At 31.1% G+C, this 23318-nt stretch overlaps 1 pseudogene; it reads left to right on the forward strand.

Moving 5' to 3' along the window:
- The first annotated feature begins 17280 nt into the window (after positions 1–17280).
- On the forward strand, positions 17281–18433 carry LOC111293017 (transcription factor HEC1 pseudogene; annotated as a pseudogene).
- The last annotated feature ends 4885 nt before the right edge of the window (positions 18434–23318 follow it).

A 23318-nucleotide genomic window follows, 5' to 3' on the forward strand; every position in this document is an offset into this window, starting at 1 on the left:
CGAAGATGAGATTCTAAGGTATTTCGAGAAACGATACCTAAGAAATCTCTGGGTGGGAAGGAGTTCTTCTAATGTTACCAATGTACTGAAACTTTTTAAGAATTATTTTAATAAAGGGTTCTAATTTATTTTTTTCAAATAAAATTTGAACAATAAATGTGAAACAATAATAAAAGAAAAAAAATCAAAATCTCAATAAACAAAGGAAATCAGGGAAATTATTGTTAAATACAAAAAATATCAAAATCAATGGATAAGACGTAATTAATTGGTATTGTTTTAAACGGATATTGTGGGGTGCTAATCCTTCCCTACACATAACTAACTCCCGGACCTAGATTGTTTTGCAAACCCTAAAAATATTTTTTTAATAGATTTTAATTAATTTTAAAATTTTATTAAAAGGATATACTTTAATAGGTAGCTAATCGTATTTAACTAAAAAAGATTGATAGCAACTCCATATTTTTTATTCTTTTCCAAATTCGTTGAGTGGATAAAAAACTGTTACGATAGCTTGGCGACTCTGCTGAGGATGCCATTTATTTTTTAGAGTTAGGCCAAAATTAACTACATGTTATCCTTGAATTTTGATTTAAACAATCTTAATCAATATTTAATTTTTAATTCCTAGATTTTTTTTACTTTTTAAAAAAAGCCAAACAAATAAAAAAACCAACAAAAAAATGAAAAAATTTTCATACGCATTTCTTTTATTATCTTTTTTTATATGTATTATTCTTAATAAATTAGAAAATATATGCACACAAAATGACACGATGCATCTCATGCATGAGCTTTATACCCGGACTCTATCCTTTATAGGAGAAAGTAAAGTATCTATGCCCTCGTGAGGTGATAACCTCTGCAATGGCAAGCAAAATACCTCAACTAAAATTGAACATTTTTCGTTCGTAGCTTGTAATGGATAAAGATCGAGGTACCTTATTAGTCCAGCATGAATGACAGTGAGGAATAATTTGGGAACCTTTAGACACATATCAACCTGAATCAAGCATATAATAAGCTGTAAGAAGCCAACCTTAGGTAGAGTTTTGCTCACCTTTTAGAAACTACCAAAGCGTGTAGGAATAAAAGTTGTGTGTAATAAAAAACATAAAAAAATTGAAAACAAAACAAAACAATCAAAAAAAATAAAAAATCACAAAAAAAACTTTCAATATCAAACCATATCTTTATACTAACTCAATTTTGTTTTCCTTTTGCTTTTCACATTAATCATATCATACAATCTTGCATCGAGGTATTTGCTCTAGGATATCTTTCTCTCAAGAAGTCTTCATGAATCTTGTAAAAACTATAGATTTGCTTATCCTCTGTCAATATTCTATGTGAGTCATATAATGAAGTATATATTTGGTCAAAAGAAGTTTAGCAAAAGAGTGAAAATTACTTGCCTATCGGTTATATGTCTGAGTTACTCGAGAAAGTACATTTGGATCTCACACAGAATGATTTAGAAGACTTAGCCACCATCTGGGGTCAATTAAATAAAAAAAAAGAAAACTTTTATAAGAAGTATGGGCAGATTGCATCTCTCAATTCAGTAGTGATTGATGAACAGCTGGTTAGGATAGCTATACAATTTTAGAATCCATCCTATAGATGCTTCACTTTTAATTAATAAGATTTGGTGCTAGCTATTGAATAGTATTCGATTTTACTTAGAATAAAACTACAGTATCCGGATAAACTGTTTACCCGAAAGTCAAAATTAGGTTATCATAAAAAGTTGACCAAGCTTATGAGGGTAAAAGTAGAAATCATATATTCTTTTGCATAGCCTATAGGTGAACATCTCAGTATCCATTAAGATTTTCTCTAAGATTTTATTCAAGAGCATTTAAATGATGATCAAGGCATAATTGTGTTTGCTCTATCATCGTATGGCATGATAATCTTTTTGAAGACTTTGGGTTACATTAAGATAATTATGATAGATTTTTTTGAGTAAATTGAAGCCCAAGCAATTAATCCTGCACTGGCAATCTTAGCTGAAATCATCAAGTCATTGAATTTTCATCGATGGAATGAAAAAGAATAGTTCATAGGATGTGCACCGCTATTATATGTATGGGTTAGAAGTAATTTCAAATGTGAGAAAGTGCATTCTCAAAGCCGTATCTTTGAAACAAAGCACCAATCAAAGAGTTCTACAAAAGCTAATGGCCAACATTGAAGACAAAGGAAGAAGGGGTTTTATTCTTACAAAAAGCTTATCGGAGATGAAATTGAATGGATATCACATTGGATGCCTTATGTGCCTTTGTTGTATCATAGAGGAAACAAGCTGTGGATATCGTTGTTAGGGCTATGGGGTGTTATGACTTATGCTACGTTGATGGTGCTTAGGCAATTTGATGCAAAATAGTTTGTTCTTGCTACTCATGACCTGGTTCAGGTAGAATTCATTTATGGTGAACCAAATCCACCAAAAACCTTAGAGCAGTTGATCCAAGCATAGAAGAAAACACGAAGAATGAGATTAGGGCCTCTCATCCATTAAGTCACTCATGATTATCAAATTTAGAAAGCAAAGCTACCTAGAGACATAATACTTTCTCTTGATGACAGCTTTTATCAAACGACTAATCTTTCGAAAGATGTACAATTATCAAAAATTGAGCTTGTCAAAAAAGAATTAGAAGCTAAAAAAAAAAAAAAGAAGAAAAAATTTGAAACTTCATGAAAAGGTAGGACAATTGAAATATAATACAGAGATATAAAAAAGCAAATTGGAGAAAGTCATAAAAAATTGAGATATGGCTAACAATGATTTGAAAGATCTACACTAAAAAATAAGAGATTATGAGTTAAATTCAAAACTAAAAAACTCACCAAGTCTTACCTTAGTCGACAATGTGAAATGGATGAGCTCCGAGAGGAAATTAACTAATGGAAAAGTAAAGCTAAAAAAAAGTAAGAGGAGACCACCAGAATTTATCAAGAATGTTAGAATTGGAAGGAATTATACTCTATAAATTCAGCAAGATTAGTGGAATGCTAAAAAAAAAGGAAAGATTGAAAGCCATGCTCACAAAAGAGAAAGGAAAGCACTTTAAAGTATTGAACGAAAAAGAGTCACTTCACCACGTAATCCAAGGGTTGGAGCTGTAATTGTAAAACCATAAGCACCATATTTAGGTAATAATAGATGAATGGCATAAAAGGGAAAAAGATTAGATCTTCACATGTGATTCAGAAAGAGATGCCCATATAAGATGAAAAGTAGAAAACTTAGAGAGGTAATAGTACATAGAGCACATAACTAGTTAAGTTTGTAAGGTAATAAAAAAAGCATGAGAGATGGTTGAAAAGGTAGAAGCATTAAGAAGAGAGGTCAATCCCATAAGAGAATATGGATAGCGTCTAGTGAACTTTTTAGACAAGGCGAAAGACCATTAGGAATAAGTCAAACGCTTCTATGGATATAATTCTAGGATGATAAATCTCATGTAATAAAAGTTATATAGAATCAATAAAAATTTCTAGTGTTGAAATTTATCCAAGAGTAAATATTTTTCACTTGCAATCATGCATCATCTACATTATTTTTGTTTTCTTTCAAAAAAATAAAATTTTTGACACATGGCATTTTGATTTGTTTCAAAAAATTTTTTATGGTAATAAAGGTTCAAGAATAGCTTACTCACCAAAAATTTTGACTCAATCTACTCGTCATTCTTACAATACTAAGACTCAAACAAGAATCATGGAGCAAGAACAGGTTAGTCAATTTAAGAGAATCAAGAAAACTCAAGAAGAATTAAGAGGGAATCTTAGTATAATAATGGATATGCTCAAGAAACTTAACAAAGGAAAAGCAGTGGTAGGAAATCCCAACTTTCAAGAGTAATCACTAGATATGGTAAATCTTATTTATCTTTAAGGGTTTGAGTCACGATTGACCCAACCTTCTTAAGGAACTAGAGTACAAATTCTTACTCTCGATGGATATTCCAATCATTATCTAGGAATAACATCTACACTTGCTCTAAGATAATTCTAAAATTTTGTTAATCTCGTTATGATGGAAAAACCACTTGAGCCAATCTTGGTTCTTGATTTGGATGATCCCAAGAAGAGAGAAAAGCTAGGGATAAAGACACTTAAGAAAGTAAAAGATATTAGTGACCAATAGAAGATGAAAGTATTGGAAGAAAGACTTAGGGCCATAAAGGGAATGAATTTTTATGGCTTCATAGATGTAGTCGAGCTATGTTTGATCCTAGACGTGATCATTTCACCTAAATTTAAGGTCTCTAAATTTAAAAAATATGATGGCATAAAATGCCTGATAACCTATATCACCATGTATTATCATAAAATGGTAGCACATGCTTGTGATAAGAAGTTGTTGATACATGTATTTTAAGATAATTTTACGAGATTTACAGCTAGATGGTATATCCGATAGATAGAACTCGTATTCATTCCTGGCAAGAGCTCATTAGGGTATTTCTTACACAATATCGACATGTCATAGATTTGATTCTAGACCATCTATCCCTACATAGTAAGAAAAAAAGGTAAACAAAAAATTTTAAAGAGTATGCACAGAGATGGAGAGATATGGTTGCATTTATCAGTGAACACTTTGAAAGTACCGTGCTATGAGAGATTGATAGGTAATGCAATCAAAAACTTTATAGATATGGGATATCGGGTAAGATTATTGAAAATGCTATAAAAAATGGTAAGCTCGATGCAGAAGAAATAAATAACTCAAAGAAAGGTGCAGCACCGAAAAAAATTAAACCTAAGCAATGAACTACGTGAGGTAATAGTTTAGAGGTTTAACTCTATACCCCACTCTAGTTTACCAAACCCATTACCTTTTTATAAACAATGTTACCTTTATCCCTTATCCATATCAGCCATACTAGCCATTACAACTACCAACTTATCCAACTTAATTTCAGTCATCTTTTCGGACACCCACCTATTCCTACAACCATTTTGCTACACCTACAAGACTATAATAGAGATCCAGTCCAAGTAGTGGTCCTAGAGCTCTAAGAAATACCTAAGAAAAAATTCACTTTTGACCTTATTCCTATGACATACATAGATTTATACCCTCGACTTGTCGAGAAATATTTGCTGGCCCTTATTATTATTGAGCCTTTGAAACCTCCACTTGCCAAATGGTATAACCCTAATGTACATTATGATTATCATTATGAAAACCCAGGTCATTCTACTAAGAACTATAAGGCCCTAAAACGTAAAGTGCAAAGGTTAATTAATGAAGGGGTGTTAAATTTTAAAACCACCAATGATGAACTCCAAATGTTAATAAAAACCCTCTACCAAACCATACTAGACCATCAATAAATGGTTTGATTGATGGGCAAGCAAGTTATATGGAAAGAAGGATAGAAGAAGTCGAAACTCCGATGACCAAGGTATTTGAAGCTTTAGTCAGAGTTGACATATTAAAATCAATAGAGCCTTAAAATTACTCTAGAGCGATTAATTCAATTGAGAAATGTGACTATCACAAAAGTGCTTTAGGGTACTCTATCGAGAGTTACGATCAATTTTATCAAGAGGTGTAAAAGATGATGGATATAGGTCAAATAGAGTTTTATGAAGAAAAAAAAAATTTGGTGAAAGTTGAAGTGTCTACCATTGATTCGAAGAATAAGTTTATGCATAGATCGATAACTATTTACTATGATGAGAAGCTGAAACTAAGGTAAAAAAAAGCCATCTCCCAACCAATAGTGACAATTAAATTTTCTAGCCCTTTTTCATATCAAAATGACAAAGTAGTACCATAAAAGTATGATTATGATGTTGTGGTCATTCAGATACTATAAATATAACAAATGTGAGAGGTATAACTCGAAGTGAAAGATGTTATACTTTAGAAGCTTTAGAGAAAACTAAGAAAGAAAAAGTAAAGGTAAAAAAAAAAAGTTAGAATAATTCTGTCACAGTCTCAGATAAAGAATGTTAGAAGTCAATCTCTAAGAGTGAAGCTTATGAATTTTTAAAGCTTATAAAACATAATGAGTATAGTATGGTAGAATAGTTGAATAAGATGCCAGCTAAAATTTTGCTATTGTCATTATGGCTAAGCTTAGAGTAACACCGTAATACTCTATTGAAAGTGTTCAATTAAATATATGTGTCCCATAATATATCTGTTAAGTACGTGAAATAGCTTGTTGACAATCTGATAATTTTAAACTATATCTCTTTTAGTAATGAAGAGATTCTTTTTAAAAGTCGAGCAAGTACCAAGGCTCTCTACATTACTGTAAAGTACAAGAGTCATATAATGTTTAAGGTTTTGATCGATAATGGCTCATCCATCAATATTATGCATATGACTACTCTGATAAAACTTTTTATTGATGGATCTTATATTAAGCTTAGTCATATGATAGTTTAAGCCTTCGATGAAGCTCAAAAAAAGGTGCTAAAAGACATAAAAATGCCACTGCAGATTGATTTGTGCACTTTCAATATGAAATTCTAAGTTATGGATATCTCTTCCTCATACAATTACTTGTTGGGTAGGCTGTGGATTCATATAGTGAGTGTTGTTCCATCCTTATTGAATTAAAAAGTCAAATTCATTATTGATGAAAAATTAAATGTGTGGTAGGAGAAGAAGATTTATTGGTCACCAAACCAGTAAATACTCCTTATGTAGAAGCAGTAGATGAAGCCTTAGAGTGTTTCTATAGATCTTTCAAGATTGCTAATACAACATATATGATTGAAGGATCTAAATTATATTCATCACACCTATCTACGACTACTAAAATGGTTGTTAAACAGCTCACTAAAATAGGATGACAACCTGGAACTAGATTAGAGAAAAATTTATAAGGAATCATAGAGCCACTAGCAGTATATGATAAGAAAGATAAATTCAGCTTAGGATATAAGCCAACAAAAGGGGACATGATAAAAATGATGAATGAGAAAAAGATAAAAAAATAGCTAATCTTGGGGGATATAAGCCATAGTCAGAGCCTATGGTCATTCCATACCTCTATGATTCTTTTCATTTGAGATAATATATTTACCCAAATTTGTCTGAAGCCCTAATTATAGGATTCATGAAAAAGTTTTCAGAACTGGCCATTCAAATGGTGGATGATAAAAAAAAGAAGAGTCAAGATGAAAAGCTATTTGTGCACCCTTATCCTTCAGATTTTGAGTTGGATAATTGAAAAGTTATAGAGGTGCCTGTTATTTTTAAAACTTTTAAAAAGTAATGTACTGTGAAACTTTAAATCTCTAATTGTTCTCTACAAAATTAGGAGATCTTTTGTGATGTGTTTACATTTGTCGTTTTAATAAAAAGCTTAGAAAATACGTTTGTACTTCTTCTATTTGCTTTCGCTTTTATTTATTTGAATCATTTTTATTTTGCCTTAATCATTTTCTTACCATTCCATTTTGTGTGCCAATATTCTCTTCATCTTACCCTTTTGTAGGGTCTCAAATAATAAACACAAAGATAATCATGGCAATAATCTCAGATTTGATTTCAAAAACTTAATTCATGTTAACGAACTTGATAATAAAAAAGATTCAAATAATTACACATTACTTCTTGATTTGTTAAAATTAATAAAAAATAAAGATAAGCTAATTGAACCTCATAAAAAAATTATTGAATTAGTAAATTTGAGAGATGATGAAAATAAAAGAGAGGTCAAAGTTGATACATCCTTATTATCGACTGAAAGGTAAAAGCTAAAAGAGTTGCTTTGAGAATATATAGATGTGTTCACGTGATCTTACCAGGATATATCCAGACTCAGCACTGATATTGTAGAGCATAAGTTACCTTTAAAACTAGAATGCAAGCAGCAAAGGCTAAGGCGCATGAAGTCAAAAATACTGCTAAAAATTAAAGAAGAGGTGAAAAAAATAATTTGATAGATTTTTGAAGGTAGCAAAATATTTTAAATGGGTAGCCAACATAGTGTCAGTTTTTAAGAAAGATGAAAAAGTGAGAGTGTGTGTCGATTATCGAGACCTGAATAGGACAAGTCCCGAGGATAACTTTTTTTTCCCATATCGATACTCTAGTGGATAATATTGCTAGGCACTCCATATTTTCTTTTATGGATAGCTTCTCAGGTTATAATCAGATCAAGATGGCTAGAGATCATAAAGAGAAAACCACATTTATGATCATGTAAGGGACATTCTGTTACAAAGTCATGCCTTTTAGGTTGAAAAATGTTGGTGTCACTTATCAAAAAGTAATGGTGACTCTTTTTTATGACATGATACATAAAGAGATAGAAGTGTATGTGGATGATGTGATTACAAAATCTTATGAAAGAGAAGATCATGTAGTCAATCTTAAAAAGTTGTTTGGTAGGTTGAGAAGATTTCAGTTGAGATTGAATCCTGCTAAATGTACATTTGGTGCTAAATCAAAAAAATTATTAGGCTTTGTAGTAAGTGAAAAAAGAATCGAAGTGGACCTAAATAAATACAAGCCATCCAAAATTTATCTTCTCCTCGTACCTCAAAAGAAGTGTGAGGTTTCTTAAGAAGATTGAACTATGTTGCTTATTTCATCTTTCAACTCACCTACAAGTGCGATCCCATTTTCAAGCTTCTTAGAAAACATGATCCAGGAGAATGGAATGATGAATGCCAAAAAGTTTTTGATAAGATCAAAGAATACTTGTCAAATCTACCTATGTTGGTACCATTAATCCTAAAAAAACCTTTGATTTTGTACTTAATAGTGTATAAAAATTCAATGAGATGTGTGTTAGGGCAAAGAGATAAAACTAACAATAAAAAATGAGCAATTTACTAGTTGAGTAAAAAATTTACTGATTACGAGTCCAAGCATTCATCATTAGAGAAGATGTGTTATGCATTGGCTTGAACAGCTCAAAAGTTTCGACAATACATGCTTTATCATACTATTTGGCTCATAGTAAAGTTAGATCCTATTAAGTATATCTTCGAGAAATCGTCATTGACAAAGAGAATAGCACGATGGCAAGTTATACTTTCAGAATATGATATTATTTATGTGACTCAAAAAGTTATTAAAAGAAGTGTAATAATCGAGTTTTTTACTGATTGTGCAAGAGAAGATTATGAGCTAATGAAACTGAATTTTTTTGATGAAGATGTGATGACCATTGAAGAAAATGAACTTGTTGGGAAGTCTTGGAGAATGTATTTTGATAGAGTTACGAATATTTTGGGTCATGGTATTAGGGTAATTTTAATATCTCTCGATGAACATTATTATCCCATCACAACCAGGTTAAATTTCAATTGCACAAACAATGTGGCTGAATACGAGGCCTGTGTTATGGATCTATAAGTAACAATTGAAAAGAAGATCAAAGTGTTGGATGTGTTTGGAGATTCAGCTCTAGTCATTTATCAGTTACGAAGAGAATAAGAAATAAGAGATTCTAAATTGATTCAGCATCATAAATACATCTCTAAGTTGATCAAACAATTCAGAAAAGTCCAGTTTAAGCATCTACCTAGAGAGAAAAACCAAATTGCTAATGCATTAGCTACTTTAGTTACAATGATCAAAATAGATACAAATACTGAGATCCAACCCATAAAGCTGGATGTGAAGAAGAAATTGATAGGAAGCCATTGTATCATGACATTATGCAATATATCAAAATTCAACAATACCCAGAACATGTAACAAAAAATGATAAAAGAACTATCAGAAGGTTGGCTATGAGTTTCTTCCTTGATGGAGATGTCCTTTATAAAATAACTTAAGATCAAGTGCTCTTAAAGTGTGTGAGTGCAGTTAAAGTAAAGAAGATTATTGAAGAAGTGCATGATGGAGTTTGCAGAGCACATACAAATGATCATATGATGGCTAGATAAATTATGAGGGTCGATTACTATTGATTGACAATAGAGAGTGATTGTATTAGTTATGCTAAAAGATGTCATAAGTGTCAAATCTATGCTGACAATATCCACACTCCTCCAATAACATTACACATTTTGGCTCTTTCATGGCCATTCTCTATGTAGGGCATGGATGTCATTGGTCCCATTACTCTAAAAGCTTCGAATGGACATAGATTCATTTTTATGATGATTGATTATTTCATGAAGTGGGTAAAAATTACTTTATATGCTAGCATAATCTGATATGTGGTATGCAAATTCATAAAAAAAGAGATAATATGTAGATATGGGCTTTCGAAAATGATTATTTTTGATAATGTCAAAAATTTAAACAGTAAAATGATGAATGAAGTGTGCACTCAATTCAAGATCTATCATTATAATTTGGCACCATATTGTCCAAAGATGAATGGGGTAATGGAGGCTATAAATAAGAATATCAAAAGAATTTTGGAGAAAATGACTAATACTTATAAAGATTACCATGAGAAGTTGCCTTTTGCTTTGTTTGCTTATAAAACATAAGTTCGAACATCTTTTGGGACCACTCTGTTCTCTTTGATATATGGAATGGAAGCTGTGCTACTAATCGAAGTAAAAATTCCCTCCCTGAGAGTCCTGATAGAGGTAAAGTTAGAGTTAGAGGAAGCAGAATGGGTTTGAAATCGCTATAAGCAATTGAACCTCATTGAAAAGAAAAGACTTACAGTACTTTGTCATGATCAATTATATCAAATGAGGATGATGATAGCACATGACAAAAAAATCCATCCCTGTCGCTTTAGGGAAAAAGATTTAGTGTTGAAAAAGATCTTTCTAAATCAACATGACAATTAAGAAAAATGAACACCAAATTGAGAAGGCCCGTACGTAATAAAAAAGGTATTTTTTGATGAGACGTTAATTTTGGCAGAGATGGATGGAGGTGATTTACCTATTTCGATAAATTGAGATGGTATAAAGAAATATTTTTCTTAAAAAAAGAGAAAAAGAAAAAAATAAAAAAATAAAAACAAAAAGTGAAAAAAATGACATATCTAAGCTAAAAACTTGAAAAAGATGATTTGGATACGAAGGAAAAGCATTATCAAGAGAAGATCCCATAACACAGGGGTAAATGTAGTTTGACGAACTCTAAATAATCAAGAAAGTCATTTGATTAGTTTTAGAAAAAAAATATGAGAATATTTTGTTCATGATTATCTTATGATCATTATTTGGGCACCTTTATTTCAACTCAAACACTTTTGATACCATGCACTTATTATCAATCTAATGAAATATGCTATCTTTCTTTTGGAAATAACACCTATTGATATTTTTGTTCACCTTACAAATGAGTAGGAAAAATGTGTGATTGCATTTTATTTGTCTTGAACTTAAAATGATGAAAAGAAAAACAAACATGAAAGAACTTAGCATTACTTTTTAAAAGTTAACAAAGGTAGATGAAAAAGGATAAGAAAAGCATGACAAGACACTGATGTTGCAGACTTTTGAAGAAGAAAAATATTGTTAAGGAAGAATACAATGGTCAGATTAAGAATAGATTGGTCATATGGCAATTGTTGAGAATTCTGATAAAAAAAGCAAAAAGCAAGAGATTTCAAGAACTTTTTTACTACAATGAATAATTTTGATTGCATTACATGATTGCATTTAGAGCACTCAGTACATACATATATGAGCAGTTATAATAAAGACAAAGACTTTTTATTACCTAATGAAAAATAAGATTTTGATATTCGAATAAAGATAATAATTAAACAAAAGATTGCAAAAGAGAGAAATTTACTTATTCAAAGATGATAACTCGATTTCAAGAACATATGAGATTTTTAAAGTTATTGAGCCTCTGTTAAGAAAAGCTTTTTGAAGATGAGATTTTTAAAGCTGTTGAACCTCTACTTAGAAGAGCTTTTTCAAGATAGATTTTTAAAGTTGTTGAGCCTTTGTTTAGAGAAACTTTTTTAAGATGAATTTTTAAAGTTGTTAAGCTTCTACTTAGAGGAGCCTTTCTAAATTTTTAAAAGTTGTTAAGCCTCTGCTTAAAGGAGCTTATTTAAATTTTTAAAAGTTGTTGAGCCTCTACTCAGAGAAGCTTTTTTTCAAAAGTTGTTATGCCTCTGCTTAGAGGAGCCTATTTAAATTTTTAAAAGTTGTTGAGCCTTTACTCAGAGAAGCTTTTTAAATTTTCAAAAATATCATTGAACCTCTGTTTAGAGGATCTCTTTTAAAAAAAAAGATTTTGTGCTCAATATTTCTTCTTTTTGAACAAAATGGTTGTTTGTTTGTCTTTATCTTATTCCTGATTCTCAGAAATAGGCAAAAAAGGGTAGCTATAAACATCATTTTGTATTATTATTATTATTTTTTTTTTCTCTTTTTTATTTTATTTTTTCTTCTTTCTTTCTTTTTTTTTTCTTTCTTCTTCTTATTCTTTTCTATTCTAATCGATTTGACTAAAATATGAATGCATTAAATGCACCCTTCTTGAAAGTCCAAAAACACCACCACCGCTAGTTGCCGATAGTTGTCTAACACTTTGACTAACTTGGCAGCGAGGATTTTGGCCACTAAAAATCCAGGCTGGTTGAAAATTTGAGATTTGAATCCTAGAAAGCTTTATAAAAATAGCTCATTGCTTACACAAAAGAGATGATCAACGATTAAAAATAAAACCAGAAGCCTTATAAAAAAAATTATGCCAGATTTGCAAAAAAAAACTTTATGTCAAACAAAAACCCAAGACAAAATAAGCTAAACAAACACAAATCCAGCAAAAAAAAAAAAAAATCAACCTCTGAAAATGAGGACCATAGCATCAAAAAAAAAAAAAAAAAACACTAACACAAAATTTTTTTTTGACTGAACCTTCCAAGCCAGATCTGAGTCGTTTGGAGCCTATTTTTGCAAAACCAGGCTTAGATCTGAACTCTAGAGTCTTGAAGGAGTATTGGGTGAATTTTAAAACTTTTTTTGTCACCGATGACGACGGTCAGTGACCAGTGATGGCGGCGACGATGGTGGTGATGATGATCGACCCACCCCATTGGGTTTTATCTAAAAAAGAGAGGGAAAAGTGTTTTTTTTTAGAAGGGAGGGGAAATGAGCTAAAAAAATTGTCACTTTTATATAGTAGACCTAACCTTAAAACTACGCCATTTCAATAACTATCAAAATGATGTCATTTTGAACTGTAAAAGAAACGTGTGTTAGCCCAAGATTCGACCCGAGGTCTGCGCACCCGACCCGATGATCCACTTCTCCCTCAGCCTTTGATTGATCCAGTTGAATTGACCCAGATCGAACCGGACCGTTCTCGAATTGCTGAACCCAAACCAGATCAACTTCGAACTGTCGATCCAATCAGACCAGACCGATTTTGATCGGATTGTTTACCGGTCCGGTTCAGGTAAAAAAATTTTTTTATAGATTTTTTATATATTATTTTTGTTATTTTAAATTTTTATTATTAACATTTATGTATGTTAAAATGTTCAAATTTACTAGAATAAATTTTGTTGTTTATAATAATAATTAATAAAAATAAAATGATGAAATATATAATAAAAATTTTGATAATTTTAGAATAAACCTAATAAAATAATAAAATATAAGAAAAGAAAATTTTTATTTGACTATGAGATTTAAAGATACTCCGAGTAGTGATACCTACGAAATCTTTAGGTGAGAAGATTTTTTTAAAATACTATCAGTGTATTGGAGTATTTATAAAAAATTTTTCAACATAATAAAACTTTTCTTTTTACTAATAAATTAAAAATAATAATAATATAAATGTAAAAAGAAAATTTTATCTAATGATAGGATTTTAAAAGTATTTCGAGTAGTGATGCTTTACAAAATCTCTAAGTGAGAAGATTTCTTTAAATATTTCCAGTGTATTGAAATGTTTATAAAAAAACTTCAATATAATAAAAATTCTTTTTATTTCAAAAATTTAAATTAAAAAAATAAAACAAAACAATCAATCAAATTTCTAAAAAAGAGAATAAAATACATACATAAACATATCAGTATTTTGCATTGCATGCTTAATAAAGTTTTTGTGAAAAGTAAATTCGAGCCTTTGAGGATAAGATTTTAAGGTATTCCGAGAAGCGATGCCTAAGAAATCTTTAGGTGAGAAAGAGTTCTTCTAATGTTACTAGTGTACTGCAACATTTTAAGAATTATTTTAATAAAAAAGTTCTAATTTATTTTTCTTAAATAAAATTTGAACAATAAATATGGAACAATAATAAAAGAAAAAAAATCAAAATTTCAATAAACAAAGGAAATCAAGGAAATTATTTTTCAAATACTGAAAATAAAATTATTTTTATCAAAATCAATGGATAATACGTAATTAATTGGTACCGTTTTAAATGGACGTTATGGGGGTACTAATCATTCCTCACACGTAACTGACTCTCAGATCCAAATTGTTTTACAGACTCTAAAAATATTTTTTTAATAGATTTTAATTAATTTTAAAATTTTATTAAAATAATATATTTTAATAAGTGTCTAATTGCACATAATCAAAAAATATTAGTGACGACTTCATATTTTTTATTTATTTTCAAATTCGTTGGACGAACACAAAATTATTATGACAATAGGTGGTTTATGGGATTTGTCTCCATAAACTTCTTCCTTGTTCTTCTCATATCCATCTTTTAAAAACTTCAAGGTTGATAGATGTAAAAAAATTTTATACCAAAAAGTAACCTTTAATCTTCTTTTAAAGCATTCATTAGGTGTCCCCAAATTGGAGTTGGGGACTCCTTTAATATATAAATATAGAAATTGGAATTAATTAGAAAAGAAAAAAAAATTGATTGCTTTTGCCTTAAAAATTCTAAGAGGCCAGCTCATGGCTTAAGAAAGTGGTTGATGAAGCCATACAAGGCTTGCATCTTTGATAAACTTGGTTATTAAGCCCTTGGATTCTATTTATAGAAATGGACAGTATGTTGACCAAAGAAAATGTCTTCTTCGTCTATGTATATCAGCACCAGGCATAAAAAAATCATGACAACTGATGCGATAGACTCAATCATTTCTCAGCATACTATCTCATCTATTCTTGTGGTCCATTTTTCATATTGTTTTTATTATCTTTAGATTCCTGTTCACTATGCAAAAAATAGCTAGCTAGCAGATAAAGAAAACACTCAAGAATTTGCCATTTTGGTCCTATTTCAATTGGATAAACCGATTGGATCCGAAAGGGTTATCCTACCAATTGAGCATAGCGCTAGAGTTTCCAATCCAATGAATTAAGTGGACCGCCTGGGCCTCCATTCGCACTTTGGCATGGTTGAACGGAACCGCGGCATTTATGAACGGATCACTGCTTGCTATTGCTTATAGGAGGACTAGAAATTTGGAGACACTGACCCTTCTCCATCATCGAAGAATAGTACCACCGTATTTTCTCTGTCATGTTTTGGAGTTCAAAGTTCTCTTTATGTCCCCTTTGTTTCTATGAATGCATGAAAACGAGGGTTCTCTTTATCTGAAGAATGCATAGGAAAAGGGCTCTCTTCAATGTTAATGATAGATTGGATGATCAAAGCTTGACAATCTGGAAAAGTTGAATTTCCATTGCGTCTTTTGTTTTGTTCATTTCGGAAACCTGTATAAATATAAGATCCATCTTTGGTGAAGATTGAAGGATATCAGTGAAAAGAAAAACCAGGGAAGATAGATCGTGAGGATGGGACCACTTTCTGAGCAATGTAATTATCTGCTATGCTAGTTTTCTTGAATAACAAGATGTAATCAAAATACTGTTTTCTACTAGAATCACTTTTCTGAGTGCTTTTTTTTTTTTCAATTATTTTTTCAATCTAATTTGGGTCCCCGGCTTGGGAAGCAGAAGATAGGGGAAGTTTTCTGATACTGATGCAGAATATTTAAATATTGTTTTTGAGTTACTGGAAAAATCTTGAATCTTAGAACCCTATGCACTTAAAAATATACTTGTCATGTCCTTATTAGAGCATCATTTTCAAAATACAGTGAGTTTCATGTCCTTAACTTAAAAGAAAAAAAAAACACAGATGGTTAACATTAAATTTTAAAGAAAGTACATTATATATATATATGAAAGTGGATTAATAATTTTTTTATATGTAAAATTATCAAGATTTGAAACTCGATAATTGAAAACTACAACTCCAATATTCTACTAACAAAGTTAGATTGTTGGCAATAGTACTCCCTTACTGAACATCGGAGGTAAAAAGTAAAAACCACCTATATAAGTGATAATCTGATCATTTTGGATTTTTTGCTCCAAGATTGATGTTTCTTAATAGTTTTCCCCTGCAATTTTCACAGCATAGTTGAGTATCCTAGCGGCAAGTAATATAATTTTCGTGTCACCTCTCACGTTAAACTTAATTCCTTTTCATGGCAATAAAATTTATTGTCATTTCTGTGAAATTTTTTTTCTACATACAATATGGTGAAAACTGAAAAGCAGCCTCACGAATGCAAGTGTCAGTTAATTACTACCAGTTAGCAACCAAGAAAATTTTCACCCAGGAACGAGCATTTGCGTGCAAGCAGTGGCCAGTGGGGGTCTGCATCACGTCACCTTCTAATCCACCTTGAAATGCGTGCCAAAGGAAAGCAGTGACGAGAGAGAGAGAGAGAGACCAAAGCTGCATCTACTGCAAATATATATCACCTCCTTAGGATATTGCCCAAGCTAGAATAATACAGTAAGTGGATGCAAAGTTCCAAATTGAATGTTGACCCTTTAACCCCACTCCAAAGCTGCTGTCTCACTGTGACCATCAAAGTGTCTCCCCAAAGTTACCGGAATCTTTATGCGGCACCGGAGTCCTCTAAAGGGTTGCCTTTCTGACAAATGTCATGTGACTGTGGGGTTTGATGGTCTTCTTTCAACAAAGTAAAAAAATTTTTTTAATGCAAAGCAAGCACTTTCAGTACTCAAAGGCGCAGTCCATAAAACCAAAGTGGTTCATGCACCTTACTTGAACAATTCCTTTAATCCAAGCCATCCAATTTGTGGGCCTAAACGCGTGATCAATCTGATCTTTTACACGTGTCGGCTTTTTGAACTTTCAGTTGGTGTTCCTGGTCACTAGATCGGATGGTTGATAGGATGAGTGAATAGAGTTAGCCCACATAATGGGCGGTCACTATCAGAGATCACATATTCAATCATAAATGAGTTTTGGGGAGGGGACTTTCCTATCAGCTTTGCATGAATTAAAAAAAAATTGGTCACAAATTGCTATAGAAAGTCCTTTCCACTTCCTTGCTGGATATTGGTGGTACTTTTTAATACGCTTTTCATCTCTCCTTATCTTTCTGCTCAGCACACATCTCTGATTAAAACCCTAACTCTATAAAAGTTATCTTCAGCTTCCTCTCAGCTCCCCCCATCCCTCTGCCATTCATTTTTTTCAGAATTATCATTTCCGACTTCCCCATCTCTCTCTCTCAACGCACGCACGCATAGAAGTAGTACTTTTTAAGGGGAAGAGTTAGTAGTTTGGGAGAGATTCAATGGATGTTGACATGACGAAATCTTCAACAGAAGATCACATGGATATGATGACAATGATGATGCAAATGGAAAAGCTTCCAGAATTCTGTGAGCCTGCTTTCCAGAGGTCTTCTACATTACCTGAAATTCACTTCTCCAATGGGACTTCAAGCACCAGCATCCTACCCACATCACCCATTAACCCAAACCCAAATGTTTCTTCACTTAATACATTGATGACCCTGCCTTCCACTTTATCTTACATTGGCAATAACCCAGTTCAAGAACCCTTGACTCCACCTCTCCAACCCAACAATATGGCCACTCGCAACAAGTTCAAATATCCAACTCCTTTCAATAATGCCAATTCATATCCTTCTTCTGTAGATAAGAAAAACTCCATGGCAGCGATGAGAGAGATGATTTTCCGCATAGCATCAATGCAGCCTGTTCATATAGACCCGGAATCCATTAAGCCTCCAAAAAGAAGGAATGTGAAGATCTCTAAAGATCCACAGAGCGTGGTCGCCAGGCATAGAAGAGAACGAATAAGTGAGCGGATAAGGATTCTGCAGAGACTTGTTCCAGGAGGCACCAAAATGGATACAGCTTCAATGTTAGATGAGGCTATTCATTATGTCAAATTCTTGAAGAGACAGGTGCAATCTTTGGAACAAGCTGCTGTTAACAGGCCAATGGGTACAGTTGGGTTTCCAAGTGCAACAATTGCTAATGTGGGCTACACCTGTTTGGAGAAAGCTTGCCAGCCAACTTATCAGCATCATCAAGTTGTGGGCAATATTCAGATGCTTAGATAAGAGATAGAATTTAGAATTTATTTGATTTTTGTAATGGGTAGTTGTAATGTTCTTGGTTTACTTGTAAAGTGTGAATTTTACTTGTTCTTAATTCCACAGAGATTTTCCTTGTATGCGTTCATTATCCAATTAAACTTCTGATTATCTATATCTTTATTCTTCTCACCCGTAAATGTTATCCATCCAACCAAAAAAAATGCCATTCAAAGTTTTATCAGCAAAATATGCAATAACTTCAAGAATCGTTAGGAATTTAATCAGGAAGTCAGAAAGAAATTGGGAAATAATTTGTCATCCTTTGGCAATTTCCCTATGTATTGGATATACTCTCACATAAAGGGTAGTACCATATTCAGGGTAAATTTAGATGAGTAATGAGATTAATTTTGATGAAATTAAAAACAACGATAAAAATAATATTAGTTATTATAATAATAAAATTAAAATCAATATTGAAATATGTCTTTGAATGGAAAAATAAAAGCAGAGGTGAAATGAATTATAATAAAAAATAGTAAAAACTTTCAATTAGGAATAAAATTGAAAAAGCTAGATCTTTTGCAAAATTAATCAAGAAAAAAATTTTTTTGGTGTAATTTATTTATATATTTAATATGTTTATATATTTAATTTAATTTTAATTTCTTTTTTTATACATTATATAATAAATAATTTTAATTATTTAATACTTATAAACATTAATAATTAAATAATTAGAAATTATTAAATTATTTTTATATCAAATAATAGTTTTATTAACAAATAATTAAAATTTATTTATTAATTTATTATATAATCAGTTTTATTTATTTTTTTATTATTCATAATTTTTAAATAAAAAAATTAAAATTAAAATTAAAAAATGAAAAATAAAAAATAAAAAAATTAAGTTGTAATAATATTTTTTATCTTTTTACCACTTAACTTCAAAGTAAAAAAAAAAAAAAAACAGTTGCTCACCGGAAGAAAATACACCGGCGAGCCATCCTTATAAATCGTTGCTGATCTAACTATGCGAATACTATATGGTTGCTGAGCATAGTAAATTGATAAAGTCAATATTGTCTCACATTAACGGGGCGAAGGCGATGATCTTCATCTGCGATATTGCTGGGCGCTGTACTAGAATTCACCATATGTGTCCTCTGTAAGAATCCTAATACACACCCATATATATATATATATATATATGTAACATATATATATATATTTATATATGACTGTTCTGACTGTGTCAACACTTTCTATTATGCTTAAGTCAAGTCTTATGGTCCTTTCGAACCATCTATTTCATTTTTACCTAGTTTAATTGTTGACTTTAACTGTGTCTGTTTTGTATAAGATATCTTATATGATGTATGTTCCCTTTGATCTTTCATTTGGATATAGGTTTTTTCATAATCCATTTCTACATGATATCTGCTTCTCAGTCGCTTGATTCACTTAGCCATGCATTGAAGAAATCCAACCCGACCCACTTTTGGCCTTCATAGCCATCTTTTTCCTTTGTAGTTTACCGGCTAATATAATTAATTATCTCCATGATCGATTGTTCATGGCCTCAGGCAAATTCTCGAAATCAAAAGTTGTGTTCTTCTTATCATGATCATTACTGTATGGTTAATTTTCATAGGTGATTGAGTAGTCATCCTGATACACTTCATAGCCCGAGTATTTGGCATTTTCCCAAGTACCTACATGAGCTTGGCTTCAAGTGAGAGTTATGCTTGGACATTAATGTTATTTGACTCGAGATTCAGTTTAATATAAGCTTTATCTGCCTTGCAAATACCGCACAATAACTACTCTTCTGATCATACATATTTGCTGGAGTGCAAGTGTGGTTTAATTGAAAGGAGGTCGGCCTAATAAGTTGGGTTTGTAGAGTAGAGAATAGTAGAGCGTGTGCAATAATGAGCTCATTCTTGCCTCTTTTTTCTTTTTTTTTTTTAATTTAAGAAAAAAGTGGTGGAGCTGAGGTTGCTAGGAATAGTTTCGCCACCCAATATAAAGCTGATCAGTGCGATCTCCACCCTTTTCTTTTAAAAAGTTTCATAATCTTCTCAGCATTACCAAATCATATCTTTGGTTACATAATTGCACAATTTTCTCTTTTTGATGGAAGTATATTAAGTGCAATTTTTTTTTTAATTTCTATTGATTTATTTAAGAAAAGAAACAAAGAAAACGATAACTATAACCAACTTCAATGGAAAAAAAATAGAGAAAAGAAAAAAAGAACAACCCGTTTTTCCTCTTTTGTTTTCTCTCTATTATTTAAATGAAGGGAACGTGGGAGGTAGGTTGCCTCCCAAGGCAAGGTCGACTAGTGTTAGTGTTCATGTCTCAAGGTCATGCCTTACTAACAGAGCCACAACCCCCCTTCCTCTAACCTAATGAATTCCAATAGTGGACATTTTAGGAGAAGAATATTTAAAGAAATATTTTTAAAAAATGAAATGGTCAAACCTCATCTTATCAAGTGGACCCAGTGAGATATCCCACTAAGGCCCCAACATCCCCACACAAAGGGTTTGATTATTCGAGAAGGGTAAGTATTTAGGACATTTTTCCTCGATCTTCTACCGGTAACGTTCATTGCATCCCCTTCTCTGACAAATTCTATCTTTTGTTCTATCATTTCAAACAATCCATTTTATCCATCTACCTCCTTTTTTTTTTCCCTTTTAAGATAAGTTCTCATGTTCTTTGTGACAGGATAAAAGAGAATATATTCATGGAATTTCATTTTCTATCTTGGGTCTTACCTGCAGGTTTAATGATCCATAATTTCTAGTTTTTCCGTGATTGAATTATATGACGAAAAATTACTAAGGTCTTTATATTTTGTTTTTGGTGTATACAAACTATAAAAGCATTCAATAATCGATAATTTCTCATACTTATTAAGTTTTACTTTGTCAGTTTTAAGATTTGAGCCTCAAATCTTTAAGAATATAAAATTCAAATTTACGCATAAGTATCCCATTGGAGACATTAATTAAGGTATTTATATTATTCATTTTTTTCATTTTAAGCAAAATATTGTATCTGAAATTGTATTTTAATTAATCCCAATATTTATATCATTGGAATTCTATAAGAGTAATTTCTATATGAATAGGGAACTTCCTTTATATTAACAACTGTGCAAATAATTATTGATGTTATATTTATGAACTTCATAGGAAGAAAAATAAAATAAAATAATAGAAGACATAGAGGCGCAAACAATGAAATTTTGGGAGGTGAGGCGAGGTGAGGCTATAAATAAAGAAATGGTGACAGAAACTTCCAAAGCATTCAAATTGTAAGTTTATGCATATTATATAGTAAATGGATGAAGACAATAAAAGGGTTGGTTGGGCGGCTAGGTTGGATTTTTTTGGGTAGGAATGCACCCTTTAAAGGGGAGGGTGGAGGACTTAGATCTAATGTTTTTGGACCGAAATCCTTCAAATTCTGTGTCGCTTATGCCAGGTGAAATGGATGAAGACATTGTAGGATGTCAGAGACAAAATTGGATAAATTTGTGCATGTTTAATGTTTATTGTTTAGTTTCAAGAGAATTTTTAACTCCGTGTTTTGTCTAGTATCGTTGGAGTTTTTAAATTTCATAAATAATGTCGTAACGATTTTGTGTTCGTCCGACGAATTTGAAAATGAAATAAGAAAATAACAGAGTCGTCATCAATATTTTTTGACTAGATGCTATTGGCCACCTATTAAAACATATCCTTTTAATAAAGTTTAAAATTAATTAAAATTTATTAAAAAGATAATTTTACGGTTTGTGAAACAGTCTGAATTCGAGAGTCGGTTACGCGTGGGGAAGGATTAGCACCCCCACAGCACCCATTAAAAATGGTACCAATTAAGAACGTATTATCCTTTAATTTTGATAAAAATAATCCATTTTTTTGTGTTTTTTAAAAAATAATTCTTGATTTTTTATTTTTGAAAATTGGTTTGTTTGGTTTTTTTTTAAAAAATTTATTATTCAAATTTTATTTGAGAAAAATAAATTAGAACTTTTTTTATTGAAATAATTCTCAAAATACTCCAGTAGGCATCACTTCTCGAAACATCTTAAAATCTCATCTTTAGAGGTTTGAATTTACTTTTTGTAAAAAAATTTCATGCATGTAATGCAGAATGTTATCATGTTGATGCATACATTTTATTCTCTTTTTTTTAAATAATTTTATTAATTGTTTCATTAATTGTTTTATTTTTTTAATTTTGAAGAAAAAAATTTTTTTATTATATTGAAGATTTTCTATAAATATTTCAATACGCTGGTAATATTAAAAAAAAATCTTTTTACCTAGGGATTTCTTAAAGCATTTCTACTCGGAATACTTTTAGAATCCCACATTGGATAAAATTTCTTTTCTTTTCATTTTTACTTCTTATATTTTTAATTTATTAATCAATTTTTATTTATTACTTAAAGAAAAAAAATTTTTATTGTATTGAAAAATTATTTTATAAATACTCCAATACACTGGTAGTATTTAAAAAAAAATCTTATCACTTAGAGATTTCGTAGGCATCACTACTCGAAATACTTTTGAATCTCATCGTCGAAAAAAATTTCCTTTTCTTATTTTTTATCAATTTTATATTATTAATTAATATTATAAAATAATAAAAATTTATTTTGGTAAATTTAAACATTTTTACATACATAAATATTAATAATAATAATTAAAATAAAAAAATAATATATAAAAAAAATCTTTAAAAAAATTCAAAAAAAATTTTTTTTTTTATCTGAATCGGACTGGTTAACGTTCGATCAACGTGGGTCTGATCGGATCGGTGGCTCAATTTGGTCTGACGGTTCAGGGACAGTTTGATTTTGGTGTCAACAGTTTAGCGACGGTTTGGTCCGGTTCACCTGAAGTTCTCATCGACGTGTGCTTTTTGGATCTGGTATCCTTTTCACCAGAATGTCAATCGGGGCTCAAAGTTTCAGTCTCCTTTTTTTTTTTTTAAATCGACTGACTTTTTTGGGTATTTTCTTTGTTGCAGGGGCTTGACGC

This window comes from Durio zibethinus, chromosome 10 (genome assembly GCF_047325235.1).
Source record: "Durio zibethinus cultivar Kanyao isolate XHJ-2024 chromosome 10, ASM4732523v1, whole genome shotgun sequence".
Lineage (NCBI taxonomy): Eukaryota > Viridiplantae > Streptophyta > Magnoliopsida > Malvales > Malvaceae > Durio > Durio zibethinus.